Source organism: Ursus arctos, unplaced genomic scaffold (genome assembly GCF_023065955.2).
Source record: "Ursus arctos isolate Adak ecotype North America unplaced genomic scaffold, UrsArc2.0 scaffold_1, whole genome shotgun sequence".
In the NCBI taxonomy this organism is placed as follows: Eukaryota; Metazoa; Chordata; class Mammalia; order Carnivora; family Ursidae; genus Ursus; species Ursus arctos.
The window spans coordinates 70,413,848-70,437,119 of record NW_026622763.1 but is presented as its reverse complement, the minus strand read 5'-3'; positions in this window follow the sequence as shown (position 1 = coordinate 70,437,119).

Below are 23,272 nucleotides of genomic sequence, written 5' to 3'. Positions count from 1 at the left end.
AGGTGATATCTCATTGTGGTTTTGATTTTAATTTCCCTGATGATTAGTGATATTGAGCATCTTTTCCTGTGACTGTTGGACATCTGTCTTCTTTGAAAAAATGTCTATTCAGCTCCTCTGCCCATTTTTTAATTGGATTGCTTTGTTTTGTTTTGATGTTGAGTTGTGTAAGTTTTTTATATATTTCTAACTCTGAAAAGTAAGTGAAAATAATAATGTTCTATTTTTACCCAATTATCCAAAAATGTTTTTTTCAATATTTATTCAATATAAAATAATAACGAGATATATATATTTAAAAGAGTATCATATCTTGAATTTCAATGAATGATTTATATTTATAACACATGTCAGTTCAGACTAACCACATTTGAAGAGCTCAGCAGTTGCATGTGGCTAATGGCTACCATAAAAGACAATATAGTTCTAGAAAATAGTCTTCAAAAACAAAAAAAAAATTATTTACTTGTCTTTTGAGTAGTAATGTTATTGACACTAGTATTTTTTCTCTCTTAAAATTCGGCTTTATTATTTATTTTCCTTTATCATTAAGATTCACTTTAGTAGCTTAATGTAACAGAAGTATCTTCAGAATGACATTAAAAGTTAAAATGAATGTTCAATCTGTTTGGGAGTTGATGCAATAAGAGAAAGTTGGAGATTTTGAAAAAGAAGGGGTTGATGCTAGAACTGGAGGACAATATAGAAAAGTAATTCTCAATTTATATTTTCAAGATTATTCAGTATTAATACAAGATGGAGGAAAGAATATTACAGGAATATCATCTATAAATTTTACATTCAAGGCCAGTTTAGTCCAGAAGATGATTTCTTAACCATTTCATAATGAAATCATTTAGGAAGGATCAAGTCATATTTTCTTTTATTATTATTAGTAGTAGTTATCACTGTATCATATAATTTAAAATTGAACTGATGCTTATATAACTAAATTGGATTTTAATCAATATATCTATTCAGTTTGTTCAGACTTTTCGCTTGGCTAAGGTCTAAAGTTAACCAATTTGATAAATTCATACTTTTCTTTTAATAGACAGTGATAGCATTTATCACTTTGAATCCCCAGAGACTCTTTTTTTTTTTTCCAAATTCTTAGAGAATCTGAGACATGGAATGAATTTTAGAGGTAATTGAATCCAGCACTTTCATATTATAGATAAGAAAACTAAGATTCAGGAGGTTAAGTGACTTGCCATAGGTCACAAAAATAATTAGTGACTCAGTTTGAGCTAGTCACTATTTTCTGACTTACAGCCTAATGTACTACTTTGCTTCTTACATTTTCTGCAAAGTACTCAATGAACCACAATGAAATGTGTCATCTTTCAAACACTCCCCTTACATAATGTATAGAGAGGAAATTTTCTAATACACAGAATAATTTTTTTCTGGATTACTGTATTTTACTCTGTTACTCTCTGTCACATCTTCTTGATTAAAATATGCCTTATTAATCTGGTATAATTCATATTTAAATAAGAACAGCAATGATCTGTAAGAAAAATAATCTTTAATTAGAAATTTGAGACTAAAATCTAAAAATGAATGGTTCTTGTTAGAATAAGTGGAAAACATATTTACATTTCTTTCTCTTGCCCCCTTCCATCACCAGTCTCCTGGCATGGCTTCTGAAAGTCATGAATATATATATATATATATATATATATATATATATATATACACACACACACACACACACACACACACACACACAGAGAAGCACATAATCTGAAGCAATACATTCATCACACTGAAAGTTGATGTGCTATTTTCTGGCAGATACATATTTTGAATGTAGTTTAACCATTTGTTCTTCGTTTTTGTCTAAGGTGTATCTTTTGAGTCATCCATCCTTTCATTCCTTTCCTCATTGAAACACATATCTATTGAGGGTTCACTATGTGTTAACCAGACTTATGTGGTCCTTACACTGATATTCCAGATACAGTAATGGAAAATAAATTACTAAATATGTAATTATCTGTGCAGCAAGAGTAAGGGCAGAGAGGGAAAGAAACACCTATTAAATAGTGGGATAACGGTAGACGTCTGTAAAGAGATGAGCAGATACATAAAGGAAGTGTGGGCGCATGCCGCGTGAAGCCTAGGGGAAGATCAGTCGGCACAGATTAGGTGAACAGGATGATCAAAGCTTGTATATTGATTAGAGCACAAGGTTTCCACTCAAGGAAGGTCAAGGAGGCCAATGGGGCAAAAATACATTGAGTGCGTGGCAAACTGATTGTCTGTTAGGTCAGAATCATTGAAATGTTTGAGTCTGAATGTCACATGATCTTATTTCTGTTTTAAAAGAACTCTTCCAGCACTATGTAGAGATTTATCTAGGAGAGGGCAAGAGGATAAAAGAAAGGTCAAGTAGTGTGGTAATGACCTAGTGCAGACTAGAGATGATGGTGTCTAGCTAGGGTGGTTTTAGAGGTGGAGGTGAGAAGTGCTTAGGCTTGGGAAGTGTTTAAGATGTTAAAGATAACTCTAAAGTTATAGCCTGGATAGCTAGGAGGACAATGATACTCTGTATTGAGAATGCGATTACTTGTGGTATACCATGATTGGGGAAAAAAAGAACTAAACTTTAAATGTGGTGAACTTTTAATCTTTAAGCATACAAGTGGAGATAAAATACAGACAGGTATACAAGTCTGGTGTTCAAAAGAGAAATTAAGGATTTAAATTTTAGAGTCTTAGTAAGGTAATTTCTAAAGACATGAGATATTATTTAAGAAGAGTGAGAGAGGGTGCTTGGGTGGCAAATCCGTTAAGCGGCTACCTTCAGCTCTGGTCATGATCCCAGGGTACTGGGATTGAGTCCCGCATCGGGCTCCCTGCTTAGCCGGGAGCCTGTTTCTCCCTCTGCCTGCCACTTCCCCTTCCAATTTGAGCATGCTCTCTCTCTCTCGCTCTCTCTCTCTGTCAAATAAATAAATAAAATCTTAGAGAGAGAGTGTGTGTGTGTGTATTTAGAGAGAAAGAGAGAGGTAGAGATGAAAATGAAGCACTAGTTTACTTCAGTAACTACACATCAGAAAGAGAAGGAAAACCAGTAAAAAGACTGAGAACTGGCCAGAATGATAGGCAGCAAATTAAGAAATTGTTCTGTCCTAGAGACAAAGTGAGAAAGAATATATAATCAGCATTATCAGATAATGCTTATAGGTTCAGTATGATGGAATTTTATCATTGACGATTTTATTTGGTCATATGGTAATCCATGCTCAAAACCTGGGTTGAGAAAAATATGGGATATGAGAAAATAGAGATAGTAAATATAACCAATATTTTGGATATTTTATTTCCAACTGAAGTAAATGAATGAGGCAGTAATTAGAGGACCCTATCAGGTTAATGATACATATTTTTTTTTTTAATTTGGGAGATACATGACATGTTTTCATGCAGATAATGATTCATTTTTAGGCAAACTTTTTTTGAGCATATGTTATGGAGTGCCTCTCAATTTTTCATGTACTTAGAATAAAACACTTAGAAAAAATAAGGTCTGTCCTTTCTGGGATCTTATGTTCTAGTGGGAAGAAGCATATAATATGCAGATATATAATTTATCAGGTGATGGTGAGTGCTAAACACTAAAATAAAGGAAGGTTGGAAATCTAGGGAATGATGGGAGGTATACAGAAGTATTATATATATGATAGCCAATGAAGGCTAACTACTAACTTTTCAGAGAAAACAGCATCTGCAATGCCCTGAGGATGGAGGAAAGACAATCAGTGTGTTTAAGGAACAGCAAGGAGATAGATCAATGACTCAAGCTGAAAACAAGGAGGTAGAGTGCTTGGGAGTTGAGGTCATGGAAGTTACAGGGCATAGATCACAGAAGTCCTGCAGCACGTGGTTAGCAGTTTGAAGTTAAATCCAGTGAAATGAAAAGCCTCTTGGGGTATTGAGTAGAGGAGCCACATGGTCCAATCAATCTACATTTGGAGGGATCGTTCTGGCTGCTGTGTGGAGAAGAGATTAGGAAGTATAGATAGAGATCAGTTAGAATGGAAGAATGCAGGGGTGCCTGGGTAGCGCAGTCGTTAAGTGTCTGCCTTTGGCTCATGGCGTGATCCTGCCGTTCTGGGATCTAGTCCCACATCGGGCTCCCCAGCTGGGAGCCTGCTTCTTCCTCTCCCACTCCCCTGCTGTGTTCCCTCTCTCGCTGGCTGTCTCTCTGTCACATAAATAAATAAAATCTTAAAAAAAAAAAAAAATGGAAGAATGCAGGTAAAATAGGATGTTTGTCTGTGTCAGGATGGTAGCAATGAAGATGGTGACAAATCATTCATTAGACATATTTTAGAAGAAGAACCTGAATAATTTATGAAGATATTTTGGTGGGTTTTGATATTTAATGAAATAGGGATGACTGTGGGAGGAGTATGTTTTGTAGGTGATGTAAGAATTTGATTTTGGACACATTACATTGGGATTGTTATTAAAATACAATTAGCTTTGTTGACTAAGCAATTAGATTTGAGAGGAAGAAAGTGCAAGAATTTCAAATTTGGGTGTCACTGATTTATATATAGTACTAAAAAGCACCAACGCGGCAGATGTATCATCCATGAGGTTTAAATTACACAAGGTAGGTTTGGCATAGTCAAGCAGTTTGATCAGCATTAGACATCAACTCATTTATACTCTGTCCTCTTTGAACTTTGTGGCATAAGTTCTTGAAGCAAAATGAAACATGGCATTTCAATGTACTATTGAATTATTATGAGACAGTGTGGTTTTACTAATTTTTCCTTGTCTTGGTTACACAACAGTTAAAAGATACAGAATGCGCTAAAGTGATCTCAAATGTAAATATTCCACATATAGTCAGGTTGTGTTAAAATACATTCCTTTTACTTTATTATCAATGTCCAAGATTTGTCAAATAAATATTATTGCAGTGCCCTACCATTTGCCAGTGTAATTTTACTAGTATGTAGTTATGTACATCTTAACATGTTCAGCCATCTTGCAAGTTTTAAGTAAGTAAGTAAATAAATAATAAATAAATAAATGCTGCTTAAGAGTTAGAAAAACTATCATAGCGCAACTTTCTTACCAAGGATCTCATCTCCATTCACAAGACCTAGTCTTGCTTCCTTTCTTGATACTGTCTTTTATTCTAAATGGATCATCATAAAAATTACAGCTAATTATCTGAATATTTGGTGCAAGAACTGAATCACTAGAAGTAAAAGTTTTGGCACTATTGGATAATTCCTTCATTGTTTTACTTTTGCCTTCACTCAGAAATCAACATGTGAACTCTTGCAGAAACTCAAGGCCATGAAACTTTGTGTTTGAGAGTGTAGTTAAATACTGTAAACCTAATTTAATACAGATATTGGTAGAGGGTCACAGTTCATAGAAGGGCGAGAACCACTCCCAGGTCTCCCTTGAACATGAATACATCCTTTCACGCACTCTCACTCTGGTTCTTTTTCTTGCTCTGACACAGACATACAAATGTATCCAAACACAGTGGGGCAGATGCAACCATTAGAAAACACCACAGCTGGTGGTAAAAGACAATTAAACAGTTGCAACATGGTTTTTTATTTCAACTTAAGCAAAGGAGCACTTTCCAAAGTCTTCTAAATACAAAACAAATAAAAACTTTCTTTAGTTACTACCCATTAGAAGAAGGAAATATTTATGGTGTTTAAACTCATATAAATGATTTTATGAAGGAATCTTTATGAAAAACAGAATGCAAACGTTAAGCCTATTCTCTAAAAAACACTGGTATTTTAAGTGTGATTCTTAAAAGTTAGCAATTCTGTCTATTAGAATTTAATTTGTTTTACTTTTCTGTCTAAACATGCAAGGGGTCTTGCTCTGGCTGTTAAATAACGATATATATATAAATGGTAGGCAAATTTAGTTTATAGAAGATGCTAGTATAATTCCATTAAATGTGTTTACATCTAAGTTTTACCTTCTGCCTTTGTTTTCCACATCAGTATCACTCCTCACTTCTCTTTTTTTTCTCTCCTCAAATCCTTCCACCATATACATATTCACCACAAGACAAACGTCCTGAGTGTTAATCAGAGGAGTGAAAAGGTTTTAATATTTATTTGCTATTCTACTATAACAAGCATGAATAAATATCTCAGCAAATATTTGTTTTTTGTTTTTCTTTTTAAATAGGGGTCACATTGTTAGGAGTTAGTTGGACAGTTAGGTAGTCAGAGACAGGGTCCCCAACAAGAAAATAATGGAATCAGGACAGTGAAGATAAAACAACACTAACATCCTGCTTTGCTGCTTAGAGAGGACCATTAGTGTTCTGCTTTGCTGCCTTTGCAGAAATGATTTCTGTAAAACGTCCTAAAATAAGACAATTAACCACAAGGCATTTGTCCCTATCACGGGAAAGGGCAGTTAAGACAAAAGCCCCCAGATGTCAGCAAAAAAGACCATCAGCACGTGGACATTAACCTAATAGGTTGACAGATACATGACTAAAACCCAGATTGGCAGAACTCAGCACACCCTGCTTGCTTAAGATAGTTATGCAAAAGAGCTCATAAAAACCCCTAAACTTAGAAACTTCAGGGGCAACCCTCTTGGGCCCCCTGTCTCTCGGGGAGTTTTATACTCCTGCTCAGTAAAGTTTGCTTTGCTGCCCACCACTCTTCATCTGGTCTACCTCTTCATTCTTCGAAGCTTTGGGACCAAGAACAGCGGACACTAAAGGCTGAGAAATCCTACAACACTAGCCCCACTTTGGTCCTATCAAACCAAACCTCCCAGAGAAAATGAGTATAAAATCCTGAGGATGCAGGAGACTGCTTGAAGACATTATAGAGTGAATAAAGTGAGAAACTGGACGGGAAGTAGCATTTAGAGGAGCAGGTCCTGGGGATTTTCACATTTACATGGTGTCTAGCCTCACAAGCCCTAGTTTGCCCTGGCTGGGCAGTTAAATCTCTAATGGAAAATTTATAATCCTGATGTTTTAAAGATCTATAGGGCATGGTTTAGGTCACTTACAAATGATAGAAAATGAAGGACAATATCTATGAAAGGAGAGATCCAAAGTAAGGTAGCCCCAAGTCCTGTGTATAAACTAACCCCTCAGCCACGCATGTGGGGCATACTAATTCCTGAATCATGCGCTTGGAGCATGTATGGGAGAGACTTCAAGTGGCTAAGAGAAAAAGAACTTGATATTTGAGGTGTTTCTTTAGCAAACACCAAATACAAAGACAATGACATCTAAACACGTTTGGTTGAAATACAAATAGAAATAGAACATGTTTTAAACAGGGAAAGATAAAAGGCATATCTCTCACAAAACAGTGATTAGAATGACTGCTGAATACTCGTCAGAAACAATGGATGACAGAAAACAATGAAAAACACTGAAAACATTGAAAGAAAATAAAAACAACTGTCACACCAGTATCTATGTTCAGGAAAAAATATCCCTCAAGAATACAATCAAATAAGGATGTTTTCTGACAATAAAAACTAAGAGAATTTATCTCCAGCAGATCTACACTACCAGAAATGTTAACAGAAGTTCTTCAAGCTGAAGGAAAATAAAACCTCATGGAAACTCAGGTTGGAGAGAAATGAAGCGCATCAGAAATTGAAAATTTTTAGCTGATAATTAGTTTTTAAATTCTTTTATTCTTTTATAAAATAGGTAATTATTCAAAGCAAAAATTAAAATTTATTATGGAATTTAACCAAAAGATATAAAATTTTACTGTGGAATACAAGCAAAATTATATATTGTATCATAAGCAAAATTATAACATTGTATTGCAGAATTACAATATAGTATTTGACAACTCTAACAAAAAAAAATGGTGGTGAGAATACCTTGTTATCTTAACTCTAAATAGACTGTGAATAGTTAAGGACGCATTTTGTACTTATCGAAGTAGTGGTCTCAATCACAGGGGACATTTGCCAATGTCTGGAGACATTTTTACTGTCAAAACTGCAGGAGGAGAGTGTGTTACTAACATCAAAATGGATACAGGCTAGGATGTTGTTTAATTTCCTACAGTACTCAAGCCAACCCCCACGATGGCCCAAATGTCACTAATGCCAAGGTTGAGAAACCTTTCTCTAGATAACTACTAAAAAATAAAAATAAGAAAATAATGCCAAAGATAAAAATAAAATCATATAAAAAAGTTCAGTTAGTTCGAAAGAAAGCAAGAAAAGAGGAGCTGAGGAACACAACAGAGAAAAAACACAAAAAAAATAATAAAATGATGGACTAAAATCCAACTAGATGTATTAAATATTAGTAATTAAACCCTCCAACTGAAGAGAACTTGTGTCTTTTCTCTATCCCACTCCTATTTTATTTTATTTTTTATTTTTTAAAGATTTTATTTATTTATTCGACAGAGAGAGACAGCCAGCGAGAGAGGGAACACTAGCAGGGGGAGTGGGAGAGGAAGAAGCAGGCTCATAGCGGAAGAGCCTGATGTGGGACTCGATCCCGTAACGCTGGAATCACGCCCTGAGCCGAAGGCAGATGCTTAACCGCTGTGCCACCCAGGCGCCCCTATCCCACTCCTATTTTAATAGAATAGGCAGGCTTTGTGTCTCTTGATGGGAAGAGAGTACATGTTTATTATTTGTACTTGTGATATTTGAAGTATGTCATGTGAACAAATTTTTAGAAATGTATCTGAGAAGAGAAGAACATATATGCCGGAAAGTTAAAATACCACCATTTGTTCCTCATCCACATAGTTCTTGGAGAAATTGCTTTAGCCATGTTATCTTGCCTCCTTGGCATAACTAACTGGGCTAAGTACATGCTTGATCTTAGAGGAACCAATCTATATTTTGGATTGAACAGATCAGATAGTTTCACATGAAAAGTTGAGCTAAATTCTAGAAATTCTGCAGCATTAGGATTTACTAATATTTTGCTAGAGAGCAAGATGACCAAGATTATTCTCCTTCTCTCCTTACCAGAGGTCTGCGTATTCATCTTTGTTAAGTATCATTAGATTCTACTAACACACTCCTTTATTTAGCTTGTTCTATAATTTGTACACTTCACATTCTTATTCAAAATATTAGAATGAGTTTCAGGGTTGTTAAAAATATGGTGCAAAACTTCAAAATATTTTCTCTTTCTTTTTTTTATATTTTATATTTTTTAATTTTTTTAATTTTTTTTATTATGTTAGTCACCATACAGTACATCCCTGGTTTCTGATGTAAAGTTCGATGATTCATTAGTTGCATATAACACCCAGTGCACTATGCAATATGTGCCCTCCTTACTACCCATCACCAGTCTATCCCATTCCTCCACCCTCCCCTCTGAGGCCCTCAGTTTGTTTCTCAGAGTCCATAGTCTTTCATGCTTCATTCCCCCTTCTGATTACCCCCCTTTCTCTATCCCTTTCTTCCCCTACCGATCTTCCTAGTTCTTATGTTCCATAGATGAGAGAAACCATATGATAATTGTCTTTCTCTGCTTGACTTATTTCACTTAGCATTATCTCCTCCAGTGCCGTCCATGTTGCAGCAAATGTTGAGAACTCGTTCTTTCTGATAGCTGAGTAATATTCCATTGTATATAGGGACCACAACTTCTTAATCCAGTCATCTGTTGAAGGGCATCTCGGTTCCTTCCACGATCTAGCTATTGTGGACAATGCTGCTATGAACATTGGGGTGCATATGGCCCTTCTCTTCACTACGTCTGTATCTTTGGGGTAAATACCCAGTAGTGCAATGGCTGGGTCATAGGGTAGCTCGATTTTTAACTTTTTAAGGGACCTCCACACTGTTTTCCAGAGTGGCTGTACCAACTTGCATTCCCACCAACAATGTAGGAGGGATCCCCTTTCTCCACATCCTCTCCAGCAATTGTTGTTTCTTGCCTTGGCTATTTTTGCCATTCTAACTGGCATAAGGTGGTATCTTAGTGTGGTTTTGATTTGAATTTCTCTGATGGCTAATGATTTTGAACATTTTTTTCATGTGTCTGTTAGCCATTTGTATGTCATCATTGGAAAAGTGTCTGTTCATATCTTCTGCCCATTTTATGATTTGTTTGTTTCTCACGTATTGAGTTTGAGAAGTTCTTTGTAGATCTTGGATACCAGTCTTTAATCTGTAGCATCATTTGCAAATATATTCTCCCATTCCGTGGACTGCCTCTTAGTTTTTTTGACTGATTCCTTGGCTGTGCAGAAGCTTTTTATCTTGATGAAGTCCCACAAGCTCATTTTATCTTTTGTTTCTCTTGCCTTTGGAGATGTGTCATGAAAAAGGTCGCTTTGGCCAATGTCGAGGTTGCTGCCTATGTTCTCCTCTAGGATTTTGATGGATTCCTGTCTCACATTGAGGTCTTTTGTCCATTTGGAGTTTATCTTTGTGTATGGTGTGAGAGAGTGGTCAAGTTTCATTCTATTGCATGTAGCTGTCCAGTTTTCCCAGCACCATTTAGTGAAGAGACTGTCTTTTTCCCACCGGATGTTTTTTCCTGCTTTATCAAAGATTAGTTGCCCAAAGAGCCGAGGGTCCATTTCTGGGTTCTCTGTTCTGTTCCATTGGTCTATGTGTCTGTTTTTGTGCCAGTACCATGCTGTCTTTGTGATTACAGCTTTATAATACAGCTTGAAATCCAGCATTGTGATGCCCTCAGCTTTGTTTTTTCTTTTCAACAGTTCCTTGGAGATTTGGGGCCTTTTCTGGTTCCATACAAATTTAAGGGTTGTTTGTTCTAGTTCTTTGAAAAATGTCATCGGTATTTTGATTGGGATAGCATTGAAAGTGTAGATTGCTCTGGGTAGCATGGACATTTTAACTATGTTAATTCTTCCGATCCATGAGCATGGAATATTTTTCCATCTTTCTGTGTCTTCCTCAATGTCTTTCAAGAGTGATTTATAGTTTCTAGAATATAGGTCCTTTACGTCTCTGGTTAAGTTAATTCCAAGGTAACGTATGGTTTTTGGTGCTATTGTAAATGGGATGGATTCCCTAATTTCTCTTTCTTTAGTCTCATTATTCGTGTATAGAAATGCAACTGATTTCTGAGCATTGATTTTGTATACCGCCACATTCCTGAATTGCTCTATAACTTCTAATAGTTTGGGAGTGGATTCTTTTGGGTTTTTCCATATAGAGTATCATGTCATCTGCGAAGAGAGACATTTTGACTTCTTTTTTGCCGATTTGGATACCTTTTATCCCTTTTTGTTGTCTGATTGCTGTTGCAGGGACTTCTAGTACTATGTTGAATAATAATGGTGAGAATGGTCATCCTTGTCATGTTCCTGATTTTAAGGGAAAGGCGTCCAGCTTTTCCCCATTGAGAATGATATTTGCTGTATGCTTTTCGTAGATGCTTTTATGAGATTGAGGTATGTACCCTCTATCCCTAACTCTGTGAAGGGTTTTAATCAGGAAAGGATGCTGTATTTTTCAAGTGCTTTTTCTGCATCTATTGAGAGAATCATATGAGTTTTGACTTTTCCTTCTGGATAAAATCTAAGACCCCGATCGATTTGCGAATGTCGAACCACCCTTGCATCCCCAGGATGAATCCCACTTGGTCATGATGGATAATCCTTTTAATGTACTGTTGGATTCTATTAGCCAGGATCTTGTTGAGGATTTTGGCGTCCATATTCATTAGGGAAATCGGTCTGTAATTCTCCTTTTTGATGGGGTCTTTGCCTGGTTTGGGGATCAAGGTAATACTGGCCTCATAGAATGAGTTTGGTAGCTTTCCTTCTGTTTCTGTTTTTTGAAATAGCTTTAGGAGAATGGGTATTATTTCTTCTTTGAATGTTTGGTAGAATTCCCCAGGAAAATTGTCCAGGCCTGGAGTTTTGTTATTTGGAAGGTTGTTTATCACTGACTCAATCTCTTCACAATTAACTGGCCTGTTTAAAAAATCAATTTCTTCCTGCTTCAGTCTTGGTAGTTGCTAGGTTTCCAGGAAGGCCTCCATCTCTTCCAGATTGCTTAATTTATTGGCATATAGCTGTTGATAAAAGTTTCTAATAATCCTTCCAATTTCCTTGGTGTTGGTTGTGACCTCTCCTTTTTCATTCATAATTTTATTAATTTGGGTCCTTTCTCTATTCTTTTGGGTAAGTCTTGCCAGCGGTCTGTCAATTTTATTGATTCTCTCAAAGAACCAGCTTCTAGTTCTGTTGATCTGCTCTACTGTACTCCTGGTTTCTAATTCATTGATTTCTGCTCTAATCTTGGTCAACTGCTTCCTCGTGCATGGATTAGGTCTGTCCCTCTATTGCTGTTCCAGCTTCTTGAGGTGAGAATATAAAAACTGCATTTTAGATTTTTCTATTCTTTTGAGTGAGGCTTGGATGGCTATGTATTTCCCCCTTAGGACTGCCTTTGCAGTATCCCATAGGTTTTGGACCGTTGTGTTTTCATTCTCATTGGTCTCCATAAATTGTTTAAATGATTTTTGATTTCCTGGTTTATCGAATCATTCCTGAGTAGGATGGTTCTTAGTCTCCAAGTGTTTGAGTTTCTTCCAAATTTTCCTTGTGGTTGAGTTCCAATTTCAAAGTGTTGTGGTCTGAGAATATGCAGGGAATAATTTCAGTCTTTTCGTATCAGTTGAGACCTGTTTTGTGTACCAGATCATGGTCTAATCTTGAGAATGTTCCATGGGCATTAGAATAGAATGAGTATTCTTTGGTTCTGGGGTGTAGTGTTCTATATATATCTATGGGGTCCAATTCGTCGAGTAGGGCATTCAAAACCCTTGTTTCTTTGTCGATTTTTTGCATCGGTGTTCTGTCTATTTCTGATACTGGAGTGTTAAGGTCCCCTACCATTAACGTATTTTTATCTATATATCTCTTTATTGTGGTTAAGAGTTGGCTTGTGTATCTTGCTGCTCTTCTATTGGAAGCATATATATTTATAATTGTCATATCCACTTGTTGGATACATCCTTTAAGAATAATATAGTGCCCTTCTGTGTCTCTAACTAGTCTTTAGTTTAAAATCCAGTCTATCTGATATGAGAATTGCTACCCCAGCTTTCTTTTGAGGTCCATTTGCATGAAAGATGGTATTCCATCCCTTTACTTTCAGTCTGAATTTATCTTTAGGTTCAAAATGAGTCTCTTGTAGACAGCAAATGGATGGGTCATGTCTTTTTATCCAATTTGCAACTATGTGGCCTTTTATGGGAGCATTTAGGCCATTTACATTGAGATTGAATATTGAGAGATATGATTTTAATGATGCCATGTTGCCAGTAAAGTCTTTGTTTCTATTGATTGTGACTTTCTGTTCTGTATCACTCTTGGGGCCTTTTTACCTTTATAGAACCCCCCTTAATATCTCCTGTAGGGCTGGTTTCGTGGTTATGAAATTGGTCAATGACTGGCGATTCTGGAAGGTCTTTATTCTCCATCCATTCTGAATGACAGCCTTGCTGGATAGAGGATCCTTGGCTGCATGTTTTTCTCTGAAAGAGCTTTAAAAATGCCCCCTCCCCCCAAACCTTTCTCTCATTCCAGGTCTGTGTAGACAGGTCTGACGTAATTCGGATACCTTTGCCTTGGTATGTGAGAAATTTCTTTGCCCTGGCCGCTTTCAATACTGTATCCTTTGATCTAATATTTGCAAAATGCACTATGACGTGACGTGGCATAGGTTTGTCGTGGTTGAGCTTGGGAGGGGTCCTCTCTGCCTCTTGAACACAAATGCTTGTTTCCTTTGCTAGATTAGGGAAGTTTTCAGCTACAATTTGTTCAAATATCTCTTCTAGACCTCTGTTTTTCTTTTTTTTTTTTTTTTAATGTTTTTTTATTATATTATGTTAGTCACCGTACAGTACATCCCCGGTTTCCGATGTAAAGTTTGATGATTCATTAGTTGCTTATAACACCCAGTGCACCATGCAATACGTGCCCTCCTTACTACCCATCACTGGTCTATCCCATTCCCCCACCCCCTCCCCTCTGAGGCCCTCAGTTTGTTTCTCAGAGTCCATAGTCTCTCATGTTTCATTTCCCCTTCTGATTACCCCCCCTTTCTTTATCCCTTTCTTCCCCTACTGATCTTCCTAGTTCTTATGTTCCATAGATGAGAGAAATCATATGATAATTGTCTTTCTCTGCTTTACTTATTCACTTAGCATTATCTCCTCCAGTGCCGTCCATGTTGCAGCAAATGTTGAGAATTTGTTCTTTCTGATAGCTGAGTAATATTCCATTGTATATATGGACCACAACTTCTTAGACCTCTGTTTTTCTCCACCCCCTCAGGGATGCCAATGATTCTGACATTGGAACCTTTCATTGAGTCAGTAATCTCCCGTAACCTACATTCTTGAGTGTGGATTTTTTTAAGTCCAGATTCTATTTTAGCTTTGTCTTCTACTAACCCATCCTCCAATTCACTGATACGTTCTTCTGCCTCATTCACCCTGGCCATCAGAGCCTCTAGTTTTGGCTGCATTTGGCTCATAGAATTTTTAATTTCTGCCAGATTCGCTCTCATTTCCACCTTAGAGATTCTATATTCTCATTAACATTTTCGTTAATACTTTTTTCAAGTCTACACATCATCTTGACCATTGTTACTTTGAATTCCATTTCTGATAATTTCATTATATCCATATCCATTAGTTCTGTGGCAGAGACCACAGACTCATTGTCTTTTCTTTGCTGGTGGGGACTTTTCCTTCTCGTCATTCTGATGAGGAGAGGTTGCGGGGTTGTCCAGAGCCCAAATTATTGACCAGGACCCAGGCAGTGTTCACTTGTTTTATAGCGACCTTAGGGATGTGGGCTTCTTGTTTCTTCAGCCTGCCTTCTGGGGGAGGGGCCTGCCACGCTGATACTCAGGCAACCCTGTCTGGATAGAGTCTTCGTGTCCCCTGCGAGGGGGGATGGGATGGGCACACTGTGAGCCGGTTTTTCCAGGCTTTTGTTCTCTGGCGGCTTTCCCTGGCAGTTTGCTGTGCCTCTCTGAGAGTCAGAGCAGCAGTGGCCGAATCTCAGCCTCTGTCTCAGAACAGAGGGATCGCAGACCGTTCTCCACTGATGTTCTGGCCACTCTAACTCTGTTTCTGTTGGTGCTGCTCAACCCTGCAGCGTCCTGGAATGTGCGCCCCACACCCGGTGTCCCAACCCTCACTTCCAGGGCCGGTGCGTCTCTGTTCTTTGTGTTTCTAACACTACCAGCCTCCAGCCGCCCCCGCACGCTACCGGAGCTCCCAGTCTCAGTCTGGTTCCAGTGAGCACACCCGAGCTCTGTTTTAGTGTGGTGGTGTGCGTTCCCCGGCTCATGGTCTCAATCTGCTCTCTCGCGGGTGAGGGTCCGCGAGTCCGCCCGCTCCCCCGTGCAGGTGGCTACCGCTTCCCGGTGCCCGAACGTGGCGACTCCCTCCCCCTTCCGTTTATCTTCCGATACCTGTGCGTGGTTTCACAGCTCCCCGCTTCGTACCTCAATACTCAGCACTGGAGATGATCATTTGTAGAGATCCCGATGCATCTTCCTGCGTCTCAGGCTGGTTCCATGGCTGTTTAGGCTGTCTGGTACCTATCCAGCTCGACTCAGGGGACCGGCTGAAAAAGGGGTCCCGTACTCCTCCGCCATCTTAACTCAGGAAGAGAGAATCTTCAAAATGTTTTCTCTTTCGACAAATAATTACATGCACCAGTATTAGGGAAATGGTGGAATTAAAAACAACTTGTGACTTGATTACTGAGAAACTAAATATTTTAACTTTATATTTGACAGTAGAAACTAACACCAATATTAAATGGGTTAAGTTCTCAACCTTTATTAGGTAATTAAGCCAGCTGATTTCTATAGAGTGGTGATGCTATTTTAGCTATTATTTTAAAAACTAGTGTATATAAAGCAAATCTGGAGCTCAAGGGCTCTTGGCAACGATTTACTTTTCAAATAATCTTTTGCCAACTTGGACTTGCAAACAGAAATGGCACCATTCACTGGAGAATTATATATATTTATGTAATCAATAAGCTTTTTCTTAGTGAACCTACGTTCATGAAAACACTCAGGTGTCTTTGTTTTTACACAATGGCCATGAGATAAAACTCTAAATTATTATAATTTGGGGACAGGATTTCTCCTGAGCTAAATATTCTAGGCCAGGTGTTGCAGACTAATTTGCTTACACTGTCTCAACATGCTAAGACTAAAAGAAGCCAACTTTATAAATAGAAAATTGGCGAACAGTTGAGAGAGGTTAGTAACGTCAGTGCTAAAAAAAAAAGTAATGCACACAATTTTTTGTAGCCCGGTGCTATCTGCAGAATAAAACAAAAGATTTCTGTACTGATTGTTCAATAATCTAAGATAAATATAGTGTTTGAAAGTAAAGAAAAATATGTGGGAAAGTGTCTTTATTAATTTATTAGACAGTGATTCTTATTGTAAGATATATGGTTTGAATTATGAAATTTAGTTGTTTTATTTTTTTATTTTTATTTTTTAAAGTATTTATTCATTTATTTGACAGAGAGAGAGACAGCCAGCGAGAGAGGGAACATAAGCAGGGGGAGTGGGACAGGAAAAAGCAGGCTGCCAGCAGGGAGCCTGATGTGGGGCTCGATCCCAGGACCCTAGGATCACGCTCTGAGCCAAAGGCAGACGCTTAATGACTGAGCCACCCAGGCGACCCTGAAATTTAATTGTTTTAAAATAACAAGATACTGAAGATAGTCAGATAATAGTGATTATTTAAATGTTAAAGAAAAATTGTGGAACTATTGTTGTAGTTACATTTGTACCCCCATATCATGTTGATTTATCCTTCTGTCAAAATTACCCCTTTTTAAAATCAAGCTTAAATTAGTGTTGGGATATCATCTCCTGTAGTAAAACCACAGTTTCTTTTGAATTTTTTTGTTAAAAAAAAGTACTTACTACCAGTAAATTATAAGTGAATTGTTAAATCTGCCTTTAGTATTTTCCTCAGCTCAGATTCACAAAATTGCCTTAGGAATATCAATCCAATAAAAAATGTAACTCTTTAGGGTGCATTTATAAAAGAAAATATGTTAGAATATCATCATGGATGAAAGTCAACAAGTCAGTCAACCAATTGAAACGAAACAAAGAAACAAAGAAACAAAAAACAGCCTCTGTACTAGAAACCAAGTATGAAAGCTCTCAATTATCTTTAATGAATTTTCTGGATGAAAAATAGGATAGCTGAAAAGGAAGGGAGGGTGGAAGGAAGGATAGAAGGAAGGCGAGAGGGAGGAAGGACTAATTGTGATCTCAGGGTCTTGAGATGGAGCCCCACCTCTGGCTCTGCCTTCAGCAGAGAGTCTCTGCTTCTCACCCTCTCCCTCTGCCCCTCCCTCCCCAAAATAAACAAATCTTGAAAAAAAATAATAATAGTTGGGGAATTTTAACAACATAGTTACCAACCAGTCAGTTAAGTTGCTGGCCATAAACAAATGGTAAGGGTATGCTTGTGGTACCAGATAAGTTTCAGCTGATACTTCATTGAAAATAGAGCAACTGAATGTACCAATTTATATTTTAGTCCAAGATTTGAACATACTAAATGCTAATTTGAACAAAATCTAACACTCATATTAATGGTGTGTGACTTGCAATTGATGGCTTTATAAATTGAAAATTTGAACAATTTAGAAAGCCATCATCAATCTGATTCTTAAAATCAATTTTGATATTGGTGAAGTTTTCTCAATTTCTGTATTCTAATGAACAGTTTAACCTGTTTTATGTTAATTTAATTTTTGCTTCTTAAAAACAGCAAATCTCGATTTTAATTTACAAAAAACCTTTCTCATAAGTTTCTTCCTCTGCCTTCTGGAGATAATTGCTTTGATTTAATTTTTATTAGGTTGATATACTTCCTTCAGGTATATGCTCATAAACTGTACATATTTTCTGAGACTTTGCATGAAAAAAAAAAAAAACTTTTATTTGCCTTTATCTGAAGTGATGTCTTGACAAGAATAGAATTCCTGACTTTTGGCCCCTTTGTCCAGAGTTCTTCAAGGTGTTTTCATTGCTTTCTGGTGTTCCATTTTACACTAAGAAATAATGATTTTACAAATAAGAAATATGATGTCACTCTGGTTCTCATTCCTTTTTTAAGCAACTGTTTTCCCAGTTGGAATGTAAGGGACATTTTTCTTTTATCTTCAACTTTAACAATCTTCTTACTATATATTCATATTCTTAATTTTCTTCTTTCTTCTTCTCTTTCTCTCTCTAGTTCTAGCTCTAGCTCTTTTTCCCTTTCCAGTTAATTAACCCTCCAGGAGCTTGGGATGAGTGTTGGGGTAATGTCTTTCATAAAAAACCACAGTTCAAATTGGGATATTATTTAGCTGGCTTCACATTAAAAAAAAAAAAAAGACCTTTTATTTTTTAGATGAGGTTATGATTTCTGTTATTTATATGGTTATATAATTTTATGATCTGTGCCATTCTTTTCTTGGTGTCTCCTGTTATTTTTGTATGATGTCCTTAGCTCTTATCTCCAGACATTCTTTTTATATTTACAAGTAATTTTTATGTTTTTGTCCTTTATTGTCATACTTTCCCCATTTAATATTCCAAATAATGAATGTAGTTTTTTAATCGTAAGGCATGACCTCTATCCAGTTCTCTGTTGAATTTTAAATCATGGAAATTATATTTTACATTTCTAACTTTTATCTCTTCTATAATCAGTAATTATAATTATCTTTCAGCTAAAAATTTTTCTTCCATTTCATTTTTTCCCTCCAGTTTGGTCTGTGTTTCCTAAGCTACTGAGTTATCTTGCACTGCCCACATGCTTCAGTCGTCACGGATTCCCCCAGCTATCACATAGCTCAGTTCCTGAGGGCAGTTGGCAATTATGGAATGGCAGGCAATGAGAGGTAATTAAAGGTTGAGCCAAAGAGAGCACACTGGCAAGCTATGAGTCTAGCGTTTTGAGAGAGAGGCCTCAGATTTCTTAAGATTCCCTGGAGGAGAATGGTGAGCAGTACAGAACAATGGGACCTGTTGGCCCACAGAGCTGAGCCTGAGGAGTAATCTCTGCCACAGAGCAGCGGTGTCCCTCCAGGCTTCGCGGTTTATGCCGTCTCTTTCATTCCATCCTCATCCCTAGGTTGTAATGTATGGTGCACCGCTGCCTTTTTCTACCAGGCAAGCCATTGGTTCTGTGTTATTTTCTTTAATTTTGAAAAATAATGACTGTCTTTCCTTTTCCTTAGGAAAATTAAATAAACCATTTTTATTTAAAAAAAAAAAGTAGGCAATAACTAAAGCTCAGAGGATGAAATGTCTAAAAAAATCCCTCTATCATTCAGAAATGCCCATTAGCATTTGATGATCATCTTTATGTTCAGGCTTGTGTATTTATGTGTGTGTGTGTGTGTGTGTGTGTGTGTATACACACATCCTGTATATGTATGGATATATGTGTGTATATACACACACATCATACATACCCTATTTCTAGATACTAATTTCAGGATCATTTAAGATACGTTAGGTTATTCTAACCAAAGACTCAAGAATCTTAGGTTTATTTCTTACTCAGGCTTCACCTCTGAATCTTTGCTCTAGAAACCAGCCTAACTGATCAGGCTGTATCTTAAATTCTTTCATGTGTTAGAAAAAGGGAAAGAGAGTATTAAAAGCACACCATCTACTTTTAAAACTTCATAATATTTTTTTGCAATTAATGCAAAGGTAATTTTTTTTGTCATCAGAAGAAGTATCTATTTTATCTTTAGTTTTATTCCAAGTGTCCTATGGCCATATGTAGAAAAGTTTATAGAAAAACCTTTCTATATATATAATGCTATAGAAAAGTTTAGTAAGTTATGTAAGTGTATTAAAGAAAGTGTTAAGCTCCTGGCATTCTTTTCTTCTCTTTGAAAGAGGCTTCTTGGTTCTTGTTATTAATTGAAGTCTAGGTGAGATGCTAAATGAAAGAGTTAAATGATAAAATATTAATATATGATGGATAATATTATTTATAATACACTTATTTTAAAGAAATGCATTATCATCCATGTAAGAAGAAAAACGGATTTTATGATGGCTTTTTATATTAAATATAAAAATGGAACTCACATTAAAGTTAGTGCTTTACTCCGTGGCTGAACTTATCAGACCAGTGGAAAGTATTTTCTTACTATGAAAAGAAGAGCAACAGGCCTAACAGTTTGATGCCAGACTATGTTTGAATGATACAGTCACTCCCCTTACTCTGTTTTCATAAACATTAAACAACCTTCATATTATAACTTTTTTTTTTTTTCTGGCAGTGTGTGTTTGTGTGTGTGTGTGTGTGTGTGTTTATAGTTGCAGATTATTCTTGCCAAAGATTTCAGTTTGCTTTAGCGTTTCATTTGACATTGTGACGTGAGAATACGCTAGCATCTTAGTTCATACAGTGATCTCTTTTGAATTATATAGTTTTGAGATCATTTCAAAGGGACCTTTATTTGGTTAATAAAATAGGTATTTAATATTGCAAAGCTAAAACTTTGAGGTTTTTTTTTTTTTAAAGATTTTATTTATTTGACAGAGATAGAGACAGCCAGCGAGAGAGGGAACACAAGTAGGGGGAGTGGGAGAGGAAGAAGCAGGCTCATCGCGGAGGAGCCTGATGTGGGGCTCGATCCCATAATGCCGGGATCACGCCCTGAGCCGAAGGCAGACGCTTAGCGACTGCACCACCCAGGCGCCCCTAAAACTTCGAGTTTTTAAAACTCACTTTAAATTATAAGTCAAACAAGATGTTGTCCAAGTGGCTTCTCCAAACATTTTTCTTCTTAGATACAGTTCCCTTAAAATCTTGACAATGAGAAGCAGATACTTTAAAAATAATGATTAATATATATTAATGAGATGAGTTAATATGGAATTCCAATTAAAAATACAGATTGGGGATTTTTTTCATAATATGTTTTATTCTTCATCATTATATCTATATAGATCTAACATGATATTAGTTTCATGTGTACAACATAATGATTTGATACTCACCATTATTCTTGAATGTGGAAGAGAAATTTTCATTTGCAAAATGTCATAAAGTCAAATATGTTGTCATCAATAAGATTGCCACTGAATTGCAATGCTGCCTTCTTAATTTTTAAATACAAATCAATTGATAAAAAATGAAGGTCATCCACATTTTATTGAATTATACTTTAGGTAATGTCAGTATTTTTTTTAAATGATACTTTTCTAGACTTCTGAAAGGTTTTATTTAATAAAATGACACAGGTCATTAATGGCTTCATTGGTGTCTTGTAAAATACTTCCAAGAAAGTATAAACCTTAGTGCCTTTATAAAAATGGGCTATTGTTCAAGAGGCATACATCTCAGCTTGTTTTGCTTAGAACTTATGCTGCTTGGCATATTGCTATATATTGTATAATCTCCAGTATTCTTTGCTTTATTTCTGTGGTACAATTTTGTTATACTGCCAATGTTTTCTCATAAAGAATCTCAAGTGCACCTTCCTCTCTCTTTTTTTAAGTCATTTTGTCAAATATAAGCCACATTTGTACTTGCTGATTATTTAGAAATTTGTCTGAATTAACAAATTGATTAACAAGTGCCTTATATAGGAAATCTGTATGAGGCACTTGTTAATATATTAGATATACTTTCTTATCTAATAAAAATACTTCCCCCTACTTCTTTTTCCCTTAAACTTTTATGAAAATATTTTAATTGTGAAAATTCTCATGTAAAAGAGAACATTTTACAGGATTTAATGGTTATGATACTGTTTATATAACTTTGTCAACCTATGTTAAATGGGAAGACAGAATTTAACATGAATGACTTTCTTCTTTAAGGACCTTAAATTTTATTTATTTATTCATTCATTCATTCATTCATTCATTCATTCATGTATTCATTTTAACCTTAATTTTAAACACATACATTTTCTTGTGTGAAAATAATCTCATAAACAATTAGCCCCCTGCCCATCATTTTAGAGGAAGCAAGGCTCACTGAACCTGCAATTAGCCAATTATAGAAACCCTTATATTGCTTGCAATTGTCAACAGCAAAAATAAATTCAGGCAGATCCCCCAATGCTAAAGGAGTGATACATCAATGCCCATTTTCGGTCTGAGATGTAGTGAGCCATGAATTTTCTTTTGTTTTTATTTGTTTTTTGTTTGTTTTATAGTAATGACTTTATAAAATGATTATCAGTTTTATCACCATGGTTTTCCTTTTAATTGCATATATAATGAGCTTTAGTGCTGTTCTTTTCTCTTTTGTTGCCTGTAAAAATGGGAGTTTATCTTTAACTTTGTGGAATAAGAATGCTATTTGTAAAAATATTGTATTTTTTCAGTTGATTAATATGAAAATGATACTAGTTTCTTGATTTAAGGTATTTTAAAAGGGATAGCTATATTTCAAGTAAAGATTTCATTATTATTTCTTTTTTAGTACCCTAGGCATGAAATTAAACAGTTATCTTTAACTTTGTTTTTATCAGAGAGTCAGTTTATTTAAAACTAAAAGCATCATCCATTGTTTTAGACATATATCCAAATGTGAGATTGTTAGGTCATATGGTAATTATATCTTTAATTTTTTGAAGAACTTTCTTATTGTTTCCCATAGCAGCTATACCATTTTACATTCCCACCAATAGTACACAAGAATTCTAATTTCTTCACATCCATACCAACATGCTAACACCTTATTTGTTGTTTTTTTTTTTTTTATAGTAGTCATAGTGACAGGTGTGAGGTCATATCTCATTATGGTTTTGATTTGTACTTCACTACTATTAAGAATATTGAGTACTTTTGATATACCTGTTACTCATTTGTATTTCTTCTTTGGAGAAATGTCTATTCAAGTCCTTTGTCCATTCTTTAATCAGGTTATTTATTTTTGTTTGTTTTGTCCTGTTTCTATTTTGGTTTTTGCTGTTGAGTTGTAGGAGTTGAAATATTTAGGATATTAACACCTTGTCAGATATATTACTTCTTTCTTCTGGGTATATTTCCAAAATAATTGATATGAGGGTCTCGAAGAGATACCTGCACTTCCATGTTTGTTGCAGCATTTTTCATGATAGCCAGGATATGGAAGCAACCTAAATGGCCATCAGCCGATGAGTAGAAAAATAAAATGTGGTATGTACATATAATAGAATACCACTCTGCTTTAAAAAGAAGGAAATCCTGTCATTTGCAACAATAGGAATGAACTTGGAAGATTTTATGCTAAGTG